Genomic DNA, 22,795 nt, shown 5'->3' on the forward strand with positions numbered 1-22,795 from the left:
TAGGGTGGTCTTTGGCCAGGGACTCCCAGGTGTCAGTGGGGATGTTGTACTTTATCAGGGAGGCGTTCCAGTCCCACAGCAATGTAGTTGACTCTTAACTGCCCTCTGAAATGGTGGCTCCCCACCACCTTCTCGAGGGTAATTAGGGACGGGCAATAAATGCCGGTGAAGCCCACACCCCATAAATGAACAATAAAAAATATATAGTAACGCCACTATTCCTGGTCAAAAAGGATGTGATTGGGTCATTTCCCCTGTCAACCACATCTGCGGGTCGCACTGGTGCAAGTGACTGGGATTGATTTTACACACAGGATTTGTATTGCGATGAAGAGAAGTGCTCATTTTATATTATGTACCTAGCCTTCACTCACTGTATTTTGCTGCTCGTGTCGGTGGAACTGCAGATCAGAAATAGTGATTACTTTCGAGAGAGGAAGGAGAGAGGACTGCAGGGAAGATAAGTTGGTGCTGGATTGCACGTAGGTTACTCAATTGAGGTGCTGAATGTTAAGGTTCTTGGAGGGCTTACATAACATAAGAACATAAGAAATAGGAGCAGGAGAAAGCCGTAAGACCCCTCGAGCCTGCTCCTCCATTTAATACGATCATGGGTGATCTGATCATGGCTTCAACTCCACTTCCCCGCCCGCTCCCCATAACCCCTTATCCCCTTATCGTTTAAGAAACTGTCTCTTTCTGTCTTAAATTTATTTAATGTCCCAGCTTCCACAGCTCTCTGAGGCATCAAATTCCACAGATACACAACCCTCTGAGAGAAGAAATTTCTCCTCATCTCTAAATGGGCGGCCCCTTATTCTAAGATCATGCCCTCTAGTTCTAGTCTCCCCCATCAGTGGAAACATCCTCTCTGCATCCACCTTGTCAAGCCTCCTCATGATCTTATACGTTTCGATAAGATCACCTCTCATTCTTTTGAACTCCAATGAGTAGAGGCCGAAACTACTCAACTTTTCCTCATAAGTCAACCCCCTCATCCCCGGGATCAATCTAGTGAACCTTCTCTGAACTGCCTCCAAAGCAAGTATATCCTTTCGTAAATATGGAAACCAAAACTGTACTTTGACAGGGTAGATGCAGGGAGGATGTTTCCCCTATTTGGAGAGTCTAGAACCAGGGTTCACAGTCTCAGACTAAAGGGTCGCCCATTTAAGACTGAGATGAGGAGGAATTTCTTCACTCAGAGGGTTGTGAATCTTTGGGATTTTCTGGATACACTGCATGGCGCCGAATTTGAATTATACATCGGGGAAGCTTTGGCAAAATATTTCTGGTGCATTTCTGGCCTAGAGAAACGGGCGTAACTCAGGCAATACTCAGTCATTGCGTGTATTCAAGGCTGAGATCGATAGATTTTTGGACACGAAGGGAATCAAGGGATAATGGGGATAGTGCGCGAAGGTGGGGGTGAGGTAGATTAGCCATGAACTCATGGAATGGCGGAGCAGGCTCGAGGGGCCGAATGGCCAACTCCTGCTCCTGTTTCTTATGTTAAGAACTCCAAGGGATCTGTTCAGCCTTTCGTTTAGAGACGAGTAAAACGGGCATCATATTTCAGGTTCAAGGAAGAAACACGATTGCAGCGTGTGACATACTATGCGGCCTTGGGCAATCCAGGTGGTTTGGCAAAGGGAGCTGGAATCGACACCGCATAATTCGAGCTACTTTCTCACATGTGTGGATGGTCCTTTCATTAGTTCTAAATTGCCCACAGACCTGTATTATCGGGTCTTTCAGCTGCAATTCGAATCACTTCACACGCAACAGGTGATTTTTAAGCCACGTGTCCATTGTTATGTAGCGGTGATTTCTGCGTGCATAGCAAGATCCCACAAAGCGCAGTGAGATGAATGATCAGTTCATGTGGATTTGTTTTATTGGTGGTATTTGTTAAAGGAAGAATCTTCACCGGAACTCCCTTGGTTTTTAAATAACACGAGATCCTCACGATGAGTGTCAGCTGTGGCTCAGTGGGCAGCACACTCGCCTCTGAGCCAGAAGGTTGTGGGTTCGAGTCCCACGGACTCGAGCACATAATTCTAGGTTTACACTCTCCAGTGCAGCGCTGAGGGAGCGCCGCACTGTCGGAGGTGCCGTATTGCGGATGAGATGTTAAACCAAGGCCCCCGTCTGCTCTCGGATGTAAAATATCCCATGGCACTACCTTGTTATCCCCGGTGTCCTGGGGGCCAATATTTATCCCTCAACCAACATTGCTGTTTGTGGGAACTTGCTGTGTGCAAATTGGCTGCCGCGTTTCCCACATCATCATCAGCATAGGCATCGGAATCGAGGAAGACTTGCTTCCACTCTTAACATGAGTTCTCAGGTGGCATTACAGTCCAATACGAGAACCACAGTCTCTGTCACAGGTGGGGCAGGTAGTTGTTGAGGGAAGTGGAGGGTGGGACTGGTTGGCTGCACGCTCCTTCTGCTGCCTGCACTTGGTTTCTGCATGCTCTCAGCGATGAGACTCGAGGTGCTCAGCGCCCTCCCGGATGCACTTCCTCCACTTTGGCTGGTCTTTGGCCAGGGACTCCCAGGTGTCAGTGGGGATGTTGCACTTTATCAGGGAGGCTTTGAGGGTGTCCTTATAACGTTTCCTCTGCCCACCTTTGGCTTGTTTTCCGTGAAGGAGTTCTGTAGTCTTGTGTCTGGCATGCGAACAATGTGGCCTGCCCAGCGGAGCTGGTCAAGTGTGGTCAGTGCTTTGATGCCGGGGGTGTTGGCCTGGTGGAGGACGCAAATGTTGGTGCGTCTGTCCTCCCAGGGGATTTGTAGGATCTTGCGGAGACATGGTTTGTGGTATTTTTCCAGCCGCGTTTCCCACATTACAACACAGGTGTTGCTACAGTTGTACAGGGCCTTGGTGAGGCCACACCTGGAGTATTGTGTACAGTTTTGGTCTCCTAACTTGAGGAAGGACATTCTTGCTATTGAGGGAGTGCAACAAAGGTTCACCAGACTGATTCCCGGGATGGCGGGACTGACATATCAAGAAAGACTGGATCAACTGGGCTTGTATTCACTGGAGTTCAGAAGAATGAGCGGGGATCTCATAGAAACGTTTAAAATTCTGATGGGATTGGACAGGTTAGATGCAGGAAGAATGTTCCCAATGTTGGGGAAGTCCAGAATCATGAGTCACAGTCTAAGGATAAGGGGTAAACCATTTAGGACCGAGATGAGGAGAAACTTCTTCACCCAGACAGTGGTGAACCTGTGGAATTCTCTACCACAGGAAGTTGTTGAGGCCAATTCATTAAATATATTCAAAAAGGAGTTAGATGTAGTCCTTACTACTAGGGGGATCAAGGGGTATGGCGAGAAAGCAGGAATGGGGTACTAAAGTTGCATGTTCAGCCATGAACTCATTGAATGACGGGGCAGGCTCGAAGGGCCGAATGGCCTACTCCTGCACCTATTTTCTATGTTTCTATGACTGCACTCCAAAAGTACTTCATTGGCTGTAAAGCGCTGTGGATTGTGAAAGGCGCTATATAAACGTAAGTCTTTCTTTTATGGCCACCTAAATCAGCAGAAAAGACATTTGCCGACATTTGAACATCTCGTTTAAAAGCGCGGAGGTGTAAGGTGGCGGACAAGATACAAATGAGGACGGCTCTTTGGTTCGTTCACCCAGGGGGAAAAAGCTGCAATGGTTCTCATTACAACATCCAGCCACATTGTAAATCATTGCACAGTGGTAGCCTCAACCACCCCAGCCATGTGCTGAAGATATTTCAAGATCTCAGATTTGCGTTCTCAAGCCCTGAGTTACTGGAGCTGTACACTGTGTCTGGACACATTTCGTTTCCTCAGAATGTGCTATAATAGATGCTGAGCCAAAGAGGTCCTGAATTCAATTCACCCATCCTGGTACAGGAGCAGCATCCAGAATCCGGAACGCTCGGGACCGAGACCGTTCCAGATTCCGCGTTTTTCCGGACTTTGGCTCGTCTTTCTGACGTCACGAATTCGGAAACACCCGATCGGTCCGGAGTCCGGAACATTACGGATTCCGGAACTCCGGATTTTAGACGCTGCACCTACTAGGGTAAACTAGAGTTGATCCAAAACTCGGCTGCCCGTGTCCTAACTCGCACCAAGTCCCTTTGGACATCAATACAGAGTATTTAGAGTACAGAAACAGGCTCACGTGGTCCATGCTCCACACGAGCCTCCTCCACCCCTCTTTGTCTCACCCCATCAGTGTATCCTTCTATTCCTTTCTCCCTCATATGTTTGCCGAGCCTCCCTTTAAATGCATCGCTACTATTCTCCTCAACCACTCCCTGTGGTAGCGAGTTCCACATTCTCACCACTCTGGGTAAAGAAGTTTTGCTTGAATTCCCTGTTGGATTTATTAGTGACTATCTCATATCATCCCGCTCAACCATCACCCCCTGTGCTCACTGACCTACATTGGCTCCCGGTTAAGCAACGCCTCGATTTCAAAATTCTCATCCTTGTTTTCAAATCCTCCATGGCCTCGCCCCTCCCTATCTCTGTAATCTCCTCCAGCCCCACAACCCCCTCGAGATGTCTGCGCTCCTCTAATTCTGCCCTCCTGAGCATCCCTGATTACAATCGCCCAACCATCGGCGGCCGTGCCTTCAGTTGCCTGGGCCCCAAGCTCTGGAACTCCCTCCCTAAACCTCTCCTCCTTCAAGACGCTTTGACCAAGCTTTTGGTCACCTGCGCTAATTTCTCCTTTTGCGGCTCGGTGTCAAATTCTTTATCTCATAACACTCCTGTGAAGCACCTTGGGACGTTTCACTACGTTAAAGGTGCTATATAAATACAAGTTGTTTTTGTTATCTGACTCGGGCATCTCAGTTGAGTTGTTGTCCATTATCCCTTGATCCCCCTAGAGTCCAAAATCTAGGCTGACACTCCCAGTGCAGTGCTGAAGGGGAGCCGCACTGTCGGGTTGTGGGTTCAAATCCCACTCCAGGGACTTGAGCACATAAAAAATCTAGGCTGACACTCCCAATGCAGTGCCGAGAGAGCGCAGCACTGTCGGAGGTGCCGCCTTTCAGTTGAGACGTTAAACCGAGGCCCTGTCTGCTCTCTCAGGTGGACGTAAATGATCACATGGCCACTATTTCGAAGAAAAGCAGGGAAGTTAGAAACATAGAAAATAGGTGCAGGAGTAGGCCATTCGGCCCTTCGAGCCTGCACCACCATTCAATAAGATCATGGCTGATCATTCACCTCAGTACCCCTTTCCTGCTTTCTCTCCATACCCCTTTATCCCTTTAGCCATAAGGGCCACATCTAACTCCCTCTTGAATATATCCAATGAACTGGTCTCCTGGGTCCAATATTTATCGGTCAACCAACATCACTAAAAAACAGATTATCTGGGTCAGTAACACATCGCTGTGTGTGGGAGCTTGCTGTGCGCAAATTGGCTGCTGCATTTCCCACATTCCAACAGTGACTATACTCCAAAAAGTACTTCATCGGCTGTGAAGCGCTTTGGGACGTGAGGTGGTTGTGAAAGGTGCTATATAAATGCAAGTCTTTCTTAAATTGCCCGTTTGCGAGGTTGAGTGCGGAGTCTAGTCCGGGACAATTCGCAGGATGAGAAGAGAAAATCTCCCTCTCACTTCTGTCTCGATGAGCCGTGTGCACTGAAGGGTGAAGACACACAGCCAAGTGGTGAAGGTGCAAGGTGTACCCAAACCCATTGGGGATTCAGGTCCATCTTTCGTTGGCAGAACTCTTACTGTTGTGACCCTTCATTTATTCCGTTTGGTACAAAATGCAACAACAACAAATTGCATTTATATAGCACCTTTAATGTTGTAAAATGTCCCAAGGTGCTTCAAGGAAAAATAAATTCTTGCATTTATATACCACCTTTCACGACCCCCAGACATCTCAAAGTGCTTTTGAAGTGCGGTCACTGTTGCAATGTGGGAAACGCGGCAGCCAACTTGCGCACAGCAAGCTCCCACACACAGCAATGTGATAATCACCCAGATAATCTGTTTTTTGTTATGTTGATTGAGGGATAACTCCCCTGCTCTTCTTCGAAACAGTGCCGTTGGATCTTTTACATCCACCTGAGAGGGCAGACGGGGCCACGGTTTAACGTCTCATCTGAAAGACGGCACCTGCGACAGTGCAGCGCTCTCTCGGCACTGCATTGGGAGTGTCAGCCTAGATTTTTTATGTGCTCAAGTCCCTGGAGTGGGATTTGAACACACAACCTTCTGACTCAGAGCCAAGAGTGCTACCCACTGAGCTACGGCTGACAGAGTAATAAGACAACAAAAAATTTACAGTGAGCCACATCAAGAGAAATCAGGGTTTATGGCAAAAGCTTGATCAAAGAGTTAGGATTTAAGGACCGTCTTAAATGAGGAAAGAGAGGCGGAGAGGTTTAGTGAGGGAGTTCATGAGCTTAGGGCCTTGGCAGCTGAAGACACAGCCGCCAATGGTTGAGCGATTATAATCAGGGATGCTCAGGAGGGCAGAATTAGAGGAGCGCAGATATCTCGGGGGGTTGTGGAACTGGAGGAGAATACAGAGGTAGGGAGGGGCGAGGCTAGGGAGGGATTTGAAAAGGTGGATGAGAATTAAAAAATTTGAGGTGATCATCATCATAAACGGTCCCCCGTATGGAGGATAAGAACATAAGAATTAGGAACAGGAGTAGGCCATCTAGCCCCTCAAGCCTGCTCCGCCATTCAACAAGATCATGGCTGATCTGGCCGTGGACTCAGCTCCACTTACCCGCCCGCTCCCCGTAACCCTTAATTCCCTTATTGGTTAAAAATTTATCTATCTGTGACTTGAATACATTCAATGAGCTAGCCTCAACTGCTTCCTTGGGCAGAGAATTCCACAGATTCACAACCCTCTTGGAGAAGAAATTCCTTCTCAACTTGGTTTTAAATTTGCTCCCCCGTATTTTGAGGCTGTGCTCCCTAGTTCTAGTCTCCCTGACCAGTGGAAACAACCTCTCTGCCTCTATTTTGTCTATCCCATTCATTATTTTAAATGTTTCTATAAGATCACCCCTCATCCTTCTGAATTCCAACGAGTAAAGACCCAGTCTACTCAACCTATCATCATAAGGTAACCCCCTCATCTTCGGAATCAGCCAAGTGAATCGACTCTGTACCCCCTCCAAAGCTAGTATATCCTTCCTTAAGTAAGGTGACCAAAACTGCACGCAGTACTCTCGGTGCGGCCTCACCAATACCCTATACAGTTGCAGCAGGACCTCCCTGCTTTTGTACTCCATCCCTCTCGCAATGAAGGCCAACATTCCATTCGCCTTCCTGATTACCTGCTGCACCTGCAAACGAACTTTTTGGGATTCATGCACAAGGAGTCTGGAGGAGTCCGTGTTCCATGTTTTTATTGAGTGCACGAGGTTGCAGCCCCTGTTCCATTATTTGAAGGGGCTGCTCCTGAAATTCTGGCTGCACTTCAGTCCCACCCTCCTGATCTTTGGGCACCCTGTGCGGAGGGGAGCGGGTAGGTCCGAAGGCCTCCTCGTAGGACTGCTCCTGGGCATGGCCAAGGGTGCCATCAGCCGGTCCAGGCAGCGGGCGGTCGAGGGGGTCGTTCAACCTGACTGCCTGCCTCTCTTCCGCTCTTACATCCGGTCCAGGGTGTCCTTGGAGATGGAGCACGCGGTGTCCACCGGTACGCTCGCGGCCTTCCGCGAGAGGTGGGCACCGGAGGGACTGGAGTGCATCATCACGCTCGGCAACCAAATTTTAATTTGATTTTACGTTTTAAAGTTTAATTTGTTTTAATTGCCGGTGCTTTTAGTGTCCCCTTCCCTTTTATAGGGGGCACCGGAGAAATTGTGATTTTAGTGCCCAAAAAACAAAAAAAAAAAAAAAAAGGAAAAAAAGGGCCTTGTAAATGTCTGGTGTGTCACCCAGGTCGGGTGGCACAGTTTAATGTTTAAGTTTTGCAGGTAGACTCTAAAAGAGTTTCATGCACAAGGACCCCCAGGTCCCTCTGCACCGCAGCATGTTGTAATTTCTCCCCATTTCAAATAATATTCCCTTTTACTGTTTTTTTTCCCCCAAGGTGGATGACCTCACACTTTCTGACATTGTATTCCATCTGCCAAACCTTAGCCCATTCGCTTAACCTATCTAAATCTCTTTGCAGCCTCTCTGTGTCCTCTACACAACCCGCTTTCCCACTAATCTTTGTGTCATCTGCAAATTTTGTTACACTACACTCTGTCCCCTCTTCCAGGTCATCTATGTATATTGTAAACAGTTGTGGTCCCAGCACCGATCCCTGTGGCACACCACTAACCACTGATTTCCAACCCGAAAAGGACCCATTTATCCCGACTCTCTGCTTTCTGTTAGCCAGCCAATTCTCTATCCATGCTAATACATTTCCTCTGACTCCACGTACCTTTATCTTCTGCAGTAACCTTTTGTGTGGCACCTTATCGAATGCCTTTTGAAAATCTAAATACACCACATCCATCGGTACACCTCTATCCACCATGCTTGTTATATCTTCAAAGAATTCCAGTAAATTAGTTAAACATGATTTCCCCTTCATGAATCCATGCTGCGTCTGCTTGATTGCACTATTCCTATCTAGATGTCCCGCTATTTCTTCCTTAATGATAGTTTCAAGCATTTTCCCCACTACAGATGTTAAACTAACCGGCCTATAGTTACTTACCTTTTGTCTGCCCCCTTTTTTAAACAGAGGCGTTACATTAGCTGCTTTCCAATCTGCTGGTACCTCCCCAGAGTCCAGAGAATTTTGGTAGATTATAACGAATGCATCTGCTATAACTTCCGCCATCTCTTTTAATACCCTGGGATGCATTTCATCAGGACCAGGGGACTGGTCTACTTTGAGTCCCATTAGCCTGTCCAGCACTACCCCCCTAGTGATAGTGATTGTCTCAAGGTCCTCCCTTCCCACATTCCTGTGACCAGCAATTTTTGGCATGGTTTTTCCCACGGTGCCATGAACTTGGCTGCTGCTGCCCTCCCCTGATGAGTCATCCCGCTCAACAGTACTCAAAGCGGTGTATCTGTTTTGCAAGGGGATGACCGCAGCGGAACCCTGCACTACCTTTCTTGCACTGCTCTTCCTGCTGGTTTTCCATTCCCTACCTGGCTGTGGACCCTTCACCTGCGGTAAGACCAACTCGCTACACGTGCTACTCAAGTCATTCTCAGTATCGTGGATGCTCCAGAGTAAATCCACCCTCAGCTCCAATTCCGCAATGTGGACCGTCAGGAGCTGGAGGCGGATACACTTTCGGCACACGTAGTCGTCAGGGACACCGGAAGTGTCCCTGAGTTCCCACATGGTACAGGAGGAACATATCACGTGACCGAGCTCTCCTGCCATAACTTAACCCTTAGATACACTTAAATTGGCAACAACAATGCTTGATGACTTGCTTCCACACCAAAAAGGGATAAGTTCACAGGTGTTTCAATGAAGGACCTAATATTCCATGTTCCAAACTAGGGTGGAAGATGCCTGCGCATGGATTTTTTTAACGTGTGGTGAGCGTTGCATACCAGCCACCACATGGGGCTTGACAGAGCTAGGTCTTGGTCCAGTGGCAAGGATTAACCAAGACGACTGGAGACCAGCTCTACTGCATGGACCCAGTGCGCACACATATCGCAGTGTGGGCTGGGCCCGTGCTGACCCTGGGCCCTTGCTTCTTCTGGCCCCAAACTCACGCCTCTCCTGGGCCCCGATCACATCCCTCTACGAACTCTCGCCGCTCCTTCGCCCCGACCTCGAAGCTCCTTCTGTACCTGCCCACCCTCCAATCAGTGACTTGGACCTTGATGATGTCACTCTTCACAGCCGTCGCCCTCCTGTACCAGCTCGCGCTGTACCTTGCCGTGGTACGCCACCACGCTGCCCATGGCTGCAGTTCACCGCTCCTTTTATGGCCCTGACCTGCCGCTGAACGTCTCTCACAGCTCTCAGCCACCGCTCGCTGCTCCTTTTATGGCCCCGACTTCACCATCAAATGCACCATCAAACTAAGCAATGAGGTAAGTGAATGCACATGAAAAAGGTAAGTAATTGTTGACAATAACTGGGCTGGGTTGGAGGGGTCTGGACCAGCAATCTAGTCCTGTAGCCTCATCCATCCCTTTGTTACCTCTAGACTTGACTATTCCCACACACTCCTCCCACATTCTATCCTGCGTAAATTTGAGGTTACTCAAAACTCGGCGGCTCATGTCCTAACCCGCACCAAGTCCCACTCACCCATCACCCCCTGTGCTCGCTGACCTACATTGGCTCCCGGTTAAGCAACGCCTCAATTTCAAAATTCTCATCCTTATTTTCAAATCCCTCCATGGCCCTCGCCCCTCCCTATCTCTGTAATCTCCTCCAGCCCCACAACCCTCCGAGATGTCTGCCCTCCTCTAATTCTGCCCTCCTGAGCATCCCTGATTATAATCGCTCCACCATTGGTGGCCGTGTCTTCTGTTGCCTGGACCCCAAGCTCTGGAACTCCCTCCCTAAACCTCTCTACCTCTCTTTCCTCCTTAAAGATGCTCCTTAAAACCTACCTCGTTGACTAAGCTATTGGTCACCTGCCCTCATTTCTTCTTATGTGATTCGGTGTTAATTTTTTTGTCTATAGCACTCCTGTGAAGCGCCTTGGGACATCTTACTACGTTAAAGGACTTTAGAAATGCAAGTAGTTGTTGTTTGTTAATTTGTTATTGTTGTTGCTGTTATTGTTGTTGTTGGTGTTGTTATTGCTGCAGTTGTTGTTGCTGTTGTTGATGTTGTTGCTGGTGTTATTGTTGTTATTGTTGTTGTGACAGTTGTTGTTTTTGTTGTTTGTGTTGCTGGTGTTGTTGATTTTGGTGTTGTTGTTGTTGCTGGTGTTGTTGTTGGTGTTGTTGTTGTTGCTGGTGTTGTGACAGTTGTTGCTGTTGTTGATGTTGTTACTGGTGTTATTGTTGTTGTTTTTGTTGTTGTGACAGTTGTTGTTTACGTTGTTGTTGTTTTTGTTGTTGTTGCTGGTGTTGTTGTTGATTTTGGTGTTGTTGTCGATGTTGTTGCTGGTGTTGTGACAGTTGTTGTTGCTGTTGTTGGTGTTGTTGTTGCTGGTGTTGTTGTTGATGTTGTTGTTGTTGTGACAGTTGTTGTTGCTGTTGTTGTTGGTGTTGCTGGTGTTGTTGTTGATGTTGTTGTGACAGTTGTTGTTGCTGTTATTGTTGTTGCTGGTGTTGTTGTTTTTGGTGTTGTTGTTGTTGTGACAGTTGTTGTTGGTGTTGTTGTTTTTGGTGTTGTTGTTGTTGTTGTGACAGTTGTTGTTGGTGTTGTTGTTTTTGGTGTTGTTGATGTTGTTGTTGTTGTTGTGACAGTTGTTGTTGCTGGTGTTGTTGTTGTCCCTGACGCTGCTGTGAGCCCCTAACAAAGATGGCGGCCCAATGTCGCAACACGCAGCGGGGCAAAGAGCATCCAGCAAGTCTGAATTGGGGGGGGGAGAAAAATATTTAAAAAACACCTCAGAACATTGATAAAAAATGGAATTAAAGTGATGTGAGGAATCTAGTTTTCAAAAAATCTGAAATAAATGATATAATTTTACCCACTTCCGCCGGAATTGGTGTCAAACACCCTCTCCGCCCGCGTCAACCTAGTTTGATGGGGATGGGGGGGGAGCAGTGATGATCGACGGGAGGGTTGGCCAATGAAGAGCGGCAGCCGGGGGCGGGCGGGCCAATGGGCGGCGGGGGCGGGCCGGAGGCGGGGCTGCGGGGCAGCGCGGAGTTAGGTTGAGGCGGCGTCTGGCTGAAGTTGTCAAAAACTGCAGAGAGGCAGCAACAAGGGGAGAGGGGAAAGTTCCCGGGGGGGATGGCAATAAGATAAAAAGCACACACAAGCCGGTAAGGAGTGATTTAATGTGACAGTGATCTGAAGTGGTATTTTTGTGTCTGTTTCTGTTTAAATGCTGCATTGTTTAGTTGAGTAAAGAGGGGCTTGTCTTTATTTCCTATTTCATTGAGGCCCAAATGTGGATCCTCTTTGCATCAGATTATGTTTATTTCATATTTATTTGCTTCAGATTGTGATTTATTTACATCAGATTCTGTTTATATCCTATTTATTAGCATTAATTTGTGTTTATTTATCATTTATTTGCATCAAATTGTGTTTACATCCTATTTATTAGCATCAGATTCTGTTTATGTCCTATTTATTGGCGTTAAATTGTGTTTATTTATGATTTATTTGCGTCAAGTTGTGTTTATTTCCTATTTGAGGCCTCTCTCCATCACACTGCACATGCTCAGTGAATTTAAAATCTGCTGTTGCTTGCCTAATATCATCCTAAAAGAGGGTGCCCGAAATCAAGAATCAGAGTGGATTTAAGGGTCTGAACTTGGCAGCACTCTTGAGTTGGAAGATTGTGGGTTTGAGCCCCACTCCAGAGACAAAAATCTAGGCTGGCACTCCAGTGTAGTGCTGAGGGAGTGCTGCACTGTTGGAGGCGCCGTCTTTCGGATGAGACATTAAACCGAAGCCCCCGACTGCTCTCTCGAGTGGACTTAAAAGATCCTGCTGCCACTATTTCGAAGAAGAGTTATCCCCGGTGTCCTGGCCAATATTTATCCCTCAATTAACATCACATAAAAACGGATTATCTGGTCGTTATCGCGTTGCTGTTTATCGGGAGCTTGCTGTGCGCAAATTGGCTGCCGCGTTTCCCACATTACACAATGACCACACTTCAAAAAGTTCTTCATTGGCTGTAAGGCACTGTGGGACGTCCTGAGGTTGTGAAAGGTGCTCTATAAATGCAAGTCTTTTTTTGTCAAATTGCCTTAAATCAAGAATCATAATAATTTGTCTTGTGGATTTGTTTAAAGATCTGATCTTTGATATGAATTCTGACCCTGGCGGGGCGGGGGGGAGCTCCATCTAAATAAGTGTTAACCTGATCTTCTGTTTCAGTTGCTTACCAACCAAGCTTTAATATTTCTACGCATTTTCTGTTTAAAAAATATATATATAATTGAATATTATTGGGTGCTATTTATCTGCATGTTTAGTCAAACCTAAGACTTTCCTACTTTCAAAAAGTACTTAATTGGCTGTAATCACATTGGGATGCATAGAGGTCATGAAAGGTGCTATATAAATGCAAGTCTTTCTTGCTTTTATGCTCTCAGGATAGTGATCAGGAGCAGGAATCCTGACTAATCTTTCGGCTCCCTAGTCTTAAGGAGGCTCACAGTGGTGCCCAGTTGCAATTCTGATTCAGTGCCATCCAAGATCAAACCTCAGATTCTCCTGGTGTGTGTGGCTAAGTACCACACCAGAGCTTAATGGGCAGCATCTGTGGTGCTGCGATTGGTTCTGGAGCCTTCCTCACCCCTCCATCCCCCTGATCCCTAGTTAGGGAGGTGAACTCCTCACCACCACCTAATGATTCCTGCACTGTGTTTTTTTTAATGAGTTCCTGAGATGTGGACGTCGCTGACAAGGCCAGCATGTATTGCCCGTCCCTAATTGCCCCTTGAGAAGGTGTTGGTGAACCGCCTTCTTGAACCGCTGCAGTCCGTGTGGTGAAGGTGCTCCCACAGTGCTGTTAGGGAGGGAGTTCCAGGATTTTGACCCAGCGACGATGAAGGAACGGCTGATATATTTCCAAGTCAGGATGGTGCGTGACTTGGAGGGGAACGTGGAGGTGATGGTGTTCCCAGGCGCCAGCTGCCTTTTTCCTTCTAGGGGGTAGAGGTCGCGGGTTTGGAAGGTGCTGCCGAAGAAGCCTTGGCGAGTTGCTGCAGTGCATCTTGTAGATGGTACACACTGTAGCCAGGGGGCGCCGGTGGTGGAGGGAGTGAATGTTGAAGGTGGTGGATAGGGTGCTGATCAAGCGGGCTGCTTTGTCCTGGATGGTGTCGAGCTTCTTGAGTGTTGTTGGAGCTGCACTCATCCAGGCAAGTGGAGAGTATTCCATCACATTCCTGACTTGTGCCTTGTAGATGGTGGAAAGGCTTTGGGGAGTCAGGAGGTGAGACACTCATAAGAACATACGAAATAGGCCCCTCGAGCCTGTTCTGCCATTTAACATGATCATGGCTGATCCGATCATGGACTCATGGATCATGGACTCGGGTCCATTTCCCTGCCCACTCGCCGTAGAATGCCCAGCCTCTGACTTGCTCTTGTTGCCACGGTTTTTATGTAGCTAGTCCAGTTAAGTTTCTGATCAATGGTGATCCCCCAGGATGTTGATTGTGGGCGATTCGACGATGTTAATGCCGCTGAATGTCAAGGGGCGGTGGTTAGACTCTCGCTTGTTGGAGATGGTCTTTGCCTGGCACTTGTGTGGCGCGAATGTTACTTGCCACTTATCAGCCCAAGCCCGAATGTCGTCCAGGTCTTGCTGTACGCGGGCACGGACTGCTCCATTACGTGCGGGGATCTTGGGTACGGGATCGGGCTCCAATGTGATGCCTTCCATGGTCAAATAGTGTGCTGTCGTATGCAGCCTCGGCCTACACGGGAAGGACCGTCACTCTGGTGAAGTACCGAGAGCTGTTGTGTATGATTGGAATTGTACAGGGCTCTGGTGAGACCACACCTGGGGCAGTGTTCCCAGCAGGCTGTGCTTTGTTCTGCGCAGCCTGTTTCCTCTAGTGCGTGGTCCCTTTAAATTTCCGCGCATGCGTGGTATTCAGAATGGGGAAGCCGGTGAGTGGAACCTTTCCCTTACTCTGCAGCTGAGAGGGAACATTGAGCTGGAGTACCTGAGGAAGGACGTGCTTGCATCAGAGGCGGTGCAAAAAAGATTTACTCAATTGATTCCTGGGATGAGAGGGTTGTCTGACGAGGAGAGATTGAGTAGATTGGGCCTATACTCTCTGGAGTTTAGACGAATGAGAGGTACTCGTTTCATGGGTTGCTTCCCTAAAGGATATTAGTGAACCAGATGGGTTTTTACGACAATCCGGTAGTTTCATGGTCACCATTACTGACACTAGCTTTTTATCCAGATTTATTTAACATATTGCTATTGAGAACTTGTTGGTTTATTAGCAAAAGGTTTAACAATCACACTACACATTACCGGTTCATCCATCAGGCTCACAAGCACCTGCCCCGTCGTGGATCCCCCGAACCCAACTGGCTGGGGTTTTATTGAGTCTTGTGAACAACACGAATGGCAAGCAGTGGGCTGGACTTCATAGCTAGGGGATTTGAGTATAGGAGCAGGGAGGTCTTACTGCAGTTGTACAGGGCCTTGGTGAGGCCTCACCTGGAATATTGTGTTCAGTTTTGGTCTCCTAATCTGAGGAAGGACGTTCTTGCTGTTGAGGGAGTGCAGCGAAGGTTCACCAGACTGATTCCCGGGATGGCAGGACTGACATATGAGGAGGGACTGGACCCACTGGGCTTGTATTCACTGGAGTTTAGAAGGATGAGAAGGGATCTCATAGAAAGATATAAAATTCTGACGGGTCTGGACAGGGTTAGATACAGGAAGAATGTTCCCGATGTTGGAGAAGTCTAGAACCAGGGAACATAGTCTAAGGATAAGGGGTAAGCCATTTAGGACTGAGATGAGGAGAAACTTCTTCACTCCGAGAGTTGTTAACCTGTGGAATTCCCTGCTGCAGAGAGTTGTTGATGCCAGTTCATTGGATATATTCAAGAGGGAGTTGGATATGGCCCTTACGGCTAAAGGGAGCAAGGGGTATGGAGAGAAAGCAGGAAAGGGGTACTGAGGTGAATGATCAGCCATGATCTTATTGAATGGTGGTGCAGGCTCGAAGGGCCGAATGGCCTACTCCTGCATCTATTTTCTATGTTTCTATCACGTGACTGGCTAAGCCACTCCCAACTCAACAGCTCTACAACTATTTTGTTGTATACTTCAAATGCCCCCAGATTAAATGGGGGGGGGGGGGGGTGGCACACTCCAAAACCTTTTCAAGTGCCCTATTTTTTTCTGAGGGCACCAAAACACAAATTATACAAGTGACCCCTGGCTAAAAGGCGGGGGGGGGGGGGGGCACTAAAACCGACACACTTAAACAAATTAACTTTCAGACAAGTGGTTCAAATTAAAATTTGGTTGCCAGGGGTGATGATGCACTCCAGTCTCTCCAGCGCCCACCTCTACAATTATTTTGTTGTAGTTGTAGAGGTGGGCGCCGGAGGGACTGGAGTGCACCCCTGTGAGCATTCTCACAGGTGCATACGTTACAGTGATCTCATTGAAACTTATAAGATTCTGGGAGGACTTGACAGGGTAGATGCTCGGGAGTCTAGAACCAGGGGCACAGCCTCAGAATAAGGAGTCGGCCATTTAGGACTGAGATGAGGAGAAATTTCTTCACTCAGAGGGTGGTGAATCTTTGGAATTCTCTACCCCAGAGGGCTGTGGAGGCTCAGTCATTGAGTATATTCAAGGCTGAGATCGATAGATTTTTGGACTCTAGGGGAATCAAGGGATAATAGGCAAAGTGTGGGAGGTAGATCAGCCATGATCTTATTGAATGGAGGAGCAGGCTCGAGGGGCTGTGTGGCCTACTCCTGCTCCTAATTCTTATATACTTAATATGAAACATATTCCAGCAAGGATTGGGAAACCTGGGGAGGAATTGAAGAGTCTACCAAGTTGGTGCTGCATTGAACATTTGCAATTAGGTGTCGGTGGTGCTTTGGGAAGTAGTATAATGGTTGGCATGTTTCATGTTGGGCTCTGACCTTTCGCCTTCCTCTGGCATCTGGTTTTGATTATTTATTAATTCATGGGATGTGGGCGTCGCTGACAAGGCCAGCATTTATTGCCCATCCCTAATCCCTGACATTTTACTACACTAAAGGCAATATATAAATAAAAGTTACTATTATTAATTGCCCTTAAGTGGTATTTCAGAGGGGCAGTTAAGAGTCAACCACATTGCTGTGGCTGTGGAGTCACACATCGGCCAGACCGGGTAAGGGCGGCAGATTTCCTCCCCTAAAGGGACATTAGTGGGTTTTTACGATGGTAGTTTCACCAATTACTGATACTAGCTTTTTATTCCAGATTTATTTAATTAACTGAATTTAAATTCCCTAGCTGCCGTGGTGGGATTTGAACTTGCGTCTCCGGATTATTAGTCGAGGTCTCTGGATCATGAGTTCAGTAACATCACCACGATGCTACCGTCTGCCAGACTCCAGCCCACGGCGATAGAATGACAGTTTTACCTCTCTCGCGCTGCAGTTAGTGAGGGTCCGAGCTGAGAAGAGCTGGAGGAAATTTCAACCAGCTCCGAACACAAAACAGTCCAAACCATTTCAGTATGTAATCTTGTGAGTTATGCCTTTCTTAGTCATCCCTGTTTTAGTTCCTGGCGAATACTGTTAGTTGCAATCAACTGGTGCCCCTGGTCAAGGAAAGAAAAAAATCAACATGCGATCCAGCTTCCGGACACACTCTAGTGTCTCCTGCCAAAAAGTGTGAAGTGTCGACACTGCAGTTCTAGTCACCACATTACAGGAAAGACGTGATTTGCACTAGAGAGGGTACAGAGGAGATTTACAAGAATGTTTGCCTGGACTGGAGAATTTTGGCTACGAGGAAAGATTGGATAGGCTGGGTCTGTTTTCTTTGGAATAGAGGAGGCTGAGGGGAGACTTGATTTGAGGTGTGTAACATTGAGGGGCCTGGATAGAGTGGATAGGAAGGACCTGTTTCCCTTGGCAGAGAGGGTCAACAATCAGGGGGCATAGATTTCAAGTAATTGGGGGGAGGTTTAGAGGAGATATGAGGCGGTCTGCAACTCACTGCCTGAAAGGGTGGTAGAGGCAGGAACCCTCACCACGTTTAAAAGATACTTGGATGGGCACTTAAAGCGGGATTAGGCTGGATGGCTGGTGCGGGCATGATGGGCCGAAATGGCCTCCTTATGCGCTGTACATTTCTATGATTCTATGACACTAAATAGAAACATAGAAATTAGGTGGAGGAGTAGGCCATTCGGCCCTTTGAGCCTGCACCACCATTCAGTATGATCATGGCTGATCATTCACCTCAGTACCCCTTTCCTGCTTTCTTCCCATACCCCTTGATCCCTTTAGCTGTAAGGGCCACATCTAACTCCCTTTTGAATATATCTCACGAATTGGCCTCAACAACTTTCTGTGGTAGAGAATTCCACAGGTTCACAATTCTGAATGAAGAAGTTTCTCCTCATCTCGGTCCGAAATGACTTGCCCCTTATTCTTAGACTGTGACCCCTGGTTCTGGACTTCCCCAACATCGGGAACATTCTTCCTGTATCGAACCTGTCCAATCCCGTCAGAATTTTATATGTTTCTATGAGATCCTCTCTCATTCTTCTAAACTCCAGTGAATACAGGCCCAATCGATCCACTCTCCTCATATGTCAGTCCTGCCATCCCGGGAATCAGTCTGGTGAACCTTTGCTGCACTCCCTCAATAGCAAGAACGTCCTTCCTCAGATTAAGAGACCAAAACTGAACACAATATTCAAGGTGTGGTCTCACCAAGGGCCTGTACAACTGCAGTAAGACCTCCCTGTTCCTATACTCAAATCCTCTCGCTATGAAGGCCAGCATGCCATTTGCCTAGGTTGGCTATGTTGCTCCTCAGGATCAAATAATGCTGCTCATAATCGCCATCTCGGCTCACGTAAAGAAAGAAAAGAAGAAAAACTTGCATTTATATAGCACCTTTCATGACAACTGGATGTCTCAAAGTGCTTTACAGCCAATGAAATACTTTTGGAGGGTAGTCACTGTCGCAATGTGGGAAATGCGGCAGATAACTTGCGCACAGCAAGTTCCCACAAACAGCAATGTGACCAGATAATCTATTTTTGTTATGTTGATTGAGGGATAAATATTGGCCAGGACACCGGGGATAACTCTCCTGCTCTTCTTCAAAATAGTGCCACGGGATTTTTTACGTCCACCTTATGGGCCCAAGTTTCCACACGATAAAAAACGGGCGTCCCTCCAAGCTGGGCGCACGTTTTTCGCGCCGAAAACGGCGCCGGAAAAGAAACGCGAGATTTTGGAGCGCCCTGCAGCTCCATGTCTGCTAGGCACGGCGCCCGGGGGCGGAGCCTACCACTCACGCTGATTTTGTAAGTGGGAGGGGGCGGGTACCATTTAAATTAGTTTTTTTTCCTGCCGGCAACCCTGCGCGTGCGCGTTGGAGCGTTCGCGCACGCGCAGTGTGAAGGAAACATTGGCACTCGGCCATTTTTGTAGTTCTTTGTAGCTGTTTAATTTTGGAACATTTTTTAATAAAAGCACATTGCCATCAGCACATCAGCACTGAGGCTTCTTGCAGCAGTGAGAAGGCTGCAGGAAGCCTCAGAAAGTTGAGGCAGCCGTTTCCCTCCCCCACCCCCCCCCCCCACCCCGCCCGCCATCGGGAACAGCTTCCTCCTCCTCCCCCCTCCCCCGCCGGCGGGAACGAACGGCTGCCTCCTTCCTCCCCCCCCCCCCCCCCCCCCCCCCACCGGCGGGAACGAGCGGCTTCCTCCTCCTCCTCCCCACCCCCCCCCGCGGGAACGAACGGCTGCCTCCTTCCCTCCCGCGGGAACGAACGGCTGCCTCCTTCCCTCCCGCGGGAACGAACGGCTGCCTCCTTCTCCCGTGGGAACGAACGGCTGCCTCAACTTGTGAGGCTTCCTGCAGCATTCTCCCTGGCTGAAGCACTTTCCACACAGGTAGGAAGATGGTTTATTTAATCTTTTCTTTGCTTATAAATGTTTATTCAGGTTGGATTTATTTGTATAATATTTGTAGAAGTATAAATAAGGATTTATTGTAGAATTTAATGACTTCCCTTCCCCCCTCACCTCCCCCCCCCCCCCCCCCACCTCGTTCTGGACGCCTAATTTGTAACCTGCGCCTGATTTTTTAATGTGTAGACAAGGTTTTTTCAGTTCTACAAAAATCTTCATTTGCTCCATTCTAAGCTAGTTTGGAGTACGTTTTCACTGTGGAAACTTTGAAATCAGGCGTCAGTGGCCGGACACGCCCCCTTTTGAAGAAAAAAATTCTGTTCCAAAGTGAAACTGTTCTAACTGACTAGAACTGCAGAAAAAAAAATGTGGAGAATTGCGATTTCTAAGATAGTCCGTTCTCCACCAGTTGCTCCTAAAAAATCAGGCGCAAATCATGTGGAAACTTGGGCCCTAGAGGTGGACGAGGCCTCGGTTTAACGTCTCGTCCGAAAGACGGCACCTCCGACAATGCAGCGCTCCCTCAGCACTGCACTGGGAGTGGCAGCCTAGGTTTATGTGCTCAATTCCCTGGAGTGGGACTTGAACCCACAACCTTCTGACTCAGAGGCGAGAGTGCTACCCACTGAGCCACGGCTGACACTGGCTCACATAGTGGTGAGGTGGGAATGCAAGTTGTGAGGAGGATGCAAAGAGGCTTCAAGGGGATATAGACAGGCCGAGTGAATGGGCAGGCACATGGCAAATGGAATATTGTCATGTATTTAACTGTCATTGTAACCCATATATAAACTGACCTAAGTTTTGCACCGTGAGAACATTGACCACTAGGTAGTGAACTTGTGGGAGACACTCCTAACCTGGACTTTCAGGTATAAAAGGGGAAGCTCCACCCACCTTCATCACTTCAGTGCTGGAATAAAGGTTACTGGTCACAGTGTGACCTTCTCTCAAGTATGGGCCTCGTGTGCATTTATACTGTACAGTAAGGACATATTAAATATAATGTGGAGAAATGTGAAGTTACCCACTTTGGGAGGAAAAATAGAAAAGTAGAGTATTTTTTTTTTAAACGGTGAGAGATTAGGAAATGTTGGTGTTCAGAGGGACCTGGATGTCCTTGTACATGGATCACTGAAAGTTTACATGCAGGTACAGCAAGCAATTAAGAAAGCAAATGATATGTTGGCCTTTATTACAAGTGGATTTGAGTACAAGGGTAAAGATGTCTTACTGCAATTATACAGTGTCCTGGTGAGACCGCATCTGGAGTATTGTGTGCAGTTTTGGTCTCCTTACCTAAGGAAGGATATACTTCCCTAGAGGCAGTGTAACGAAGGTTCACCAGACTGATTCCTGGGATGGGGGGGATGGTCCTATGAGGAGAGATTGAGTACACTAGGCCGATATTCTCTAGAGTTTAGAAGAGGAGGAGGACAAAGGGTTTAATTAGGAGGTGGAAAATAGAGTATGAGAAGAAGCTTGCCGGGAACATAAAAACTGACTGCAAAAGCTTCTAGAGATATGTGAAGAGAAAGAGATTAGTGAAGGCAAACGTAGGTTCCTTGCAATCGGATTCAGGTGAATTTATTATGGGGAACAAAGAAATGGCAGACCAATTGAACAAATACTTTGGTTCTGTCTGCACGAAGGAAGACACAAATAACCTTCCGGAAGTACTAGGGGACCGAGGATCTAGTGAGAAGGAGGAACTGAAGGATATCCTTATTAGGCGGGACATTGTGTTAGGGAAATTGAAGGCAGATAAATCCCTGGGGATAGTCTGCATCCCAGAGTACTTAAGGAAGTGGCCCTCGAAATAGTGAATGCATTGGCGATCATTATCCAGCAGTCTATTGACTCGGGATCAGTTCCTATGGACTGGAGGGTAGCTAATGTAACACCATTTTTTAAAAAGGGAGGGAGAGAGAAAGCGGATAATTATAGACCGGTTAGCCTGACATCAGTAGTGGGGAAAATGTTGGAATCAATTAGTAAGGATGAAATAGCAGTGCATTTGGAAAGCTGTGACAGGATCGGTCCAAGTCAGCATGGATTTATGAAGGGGAAATCATGCTTGACAAATCTTCTGGAATTTTTTGAGGATGTAACTAGTAGAGTGGACAAGGGAGAAGCACTGGATGTGGTGTATTTGGACTTTCAAAAGGCTTTTGACAAGGTCCCACACAAGAGATTGGTGTGCAAAATCAAAGCACATGGTATTGGGGATAATATACTGACGTGGATAGAGAACTGGTTGGCAGACAGGAAGCAGAGATTCGGGATAAATGGGTCCTTTTCAGAATGGCAGGCAGTGACTAGTGGAGTGCCGCAGGGCTCAGTGCTGGGACCCCAGTTCTTTACAATATACATCAATGATTTGGATGAAGGAATTAAGTGTAATATGTCCAAGTTTGCAGATGACACTCAACTGGGTGGCGGTGTGAGCTGTGAGGGGGACGCTAGGAAGCTGCAGGGTGACTTGGACAGGTTAGGTGAGTGGGCAAATGCATGTGAGGATAAATGTGAGGTTATCCACTTTGTGGGCAAAAATGCGAAAATAGAATATTATCTGAATGGCGGCAGATTAGGAAAAGGTGAGGTGCACCGAGACCTGGGTGTCATGGTTCATCAGTCATTGAAAGTTGACATGCAGGTACAGCAGGTGGTGAAGAAAACAAATGGTATGTTGGCCTTCATAGCTAGGGGATTTGACGATAGGAACAGAGAGGTCTTGCTGCAGTTGTACAGGGCCTTGGTGAGGCCTCATCTGGAATATTGTGTTCAGTTTTGGTCTCCTAATCTGAGGAAGGACGTTCTTGCGATTGAGGGAGTGCAGCGAAGGTTCACCAGACTGATTCCTGGGATGGCAGGACTGACGTATGAGGAGAGACTGGATCAACTGGGCCTTTATACATTGGAGTTTAGAAGGATGAGAGGGGATCGCATAGAAACATATAAGATTCTGACGGGACGGGACAGGTTAGATGCGGGTAGAATGTTCCCAATGTTGGGGAAGCCCAGAACAAGGGGACACAGTC

The 22,795-nt window shown here is 47.6% G+C and overlaps 1 protein-coding gene across 4 annotated transcripts in view; it reads left to right on the forward strand.

Moving 5' to 3' along the window:
- The window catches only part of LOC139230028 (oxysterols receptor LXR-beta-like), a 79,660-nt gene that overhangs the window by 8,525 nt on the left and 48,340 nt on the right, over nucleotides 1-22,795 (forward strand). For 3 of the 4 annotated variants that reach the window (XM_070861765.1, XM_070861770.1, XM_070861769.1), the window contains exon 1: nucleotides 11,821-11,918. The exons of the other annotated variant lie outside the window; for it this stretch is intronic. The gene's annotated coding sequence lies outside the window, so the exon portion shown is untranslated. Of the gene's footprint in view, nucleotides 1-11,820; nucleotides 11,919-22,795 lie in introns of those variants that run through there. 4 annotated transcript variants of the gene reach the window in all.

Source organism: Pristiophorus japonicus, chromosome 19, assembly GCF_044704955.1.
Source record: "Pristiophorus japonicus isolate sPriJap1 chromosome 19, sPriJap1.hap1, whole genome shotgun sequence".
In the NCBI taxonomy this organism is placed as follows: domain Eukaryota; kingdom Metazoa; phylum Chordata; class Chondrichthyes; family Pristiophoridae; genus Pristiophorus; species Pristiophorus japonicus.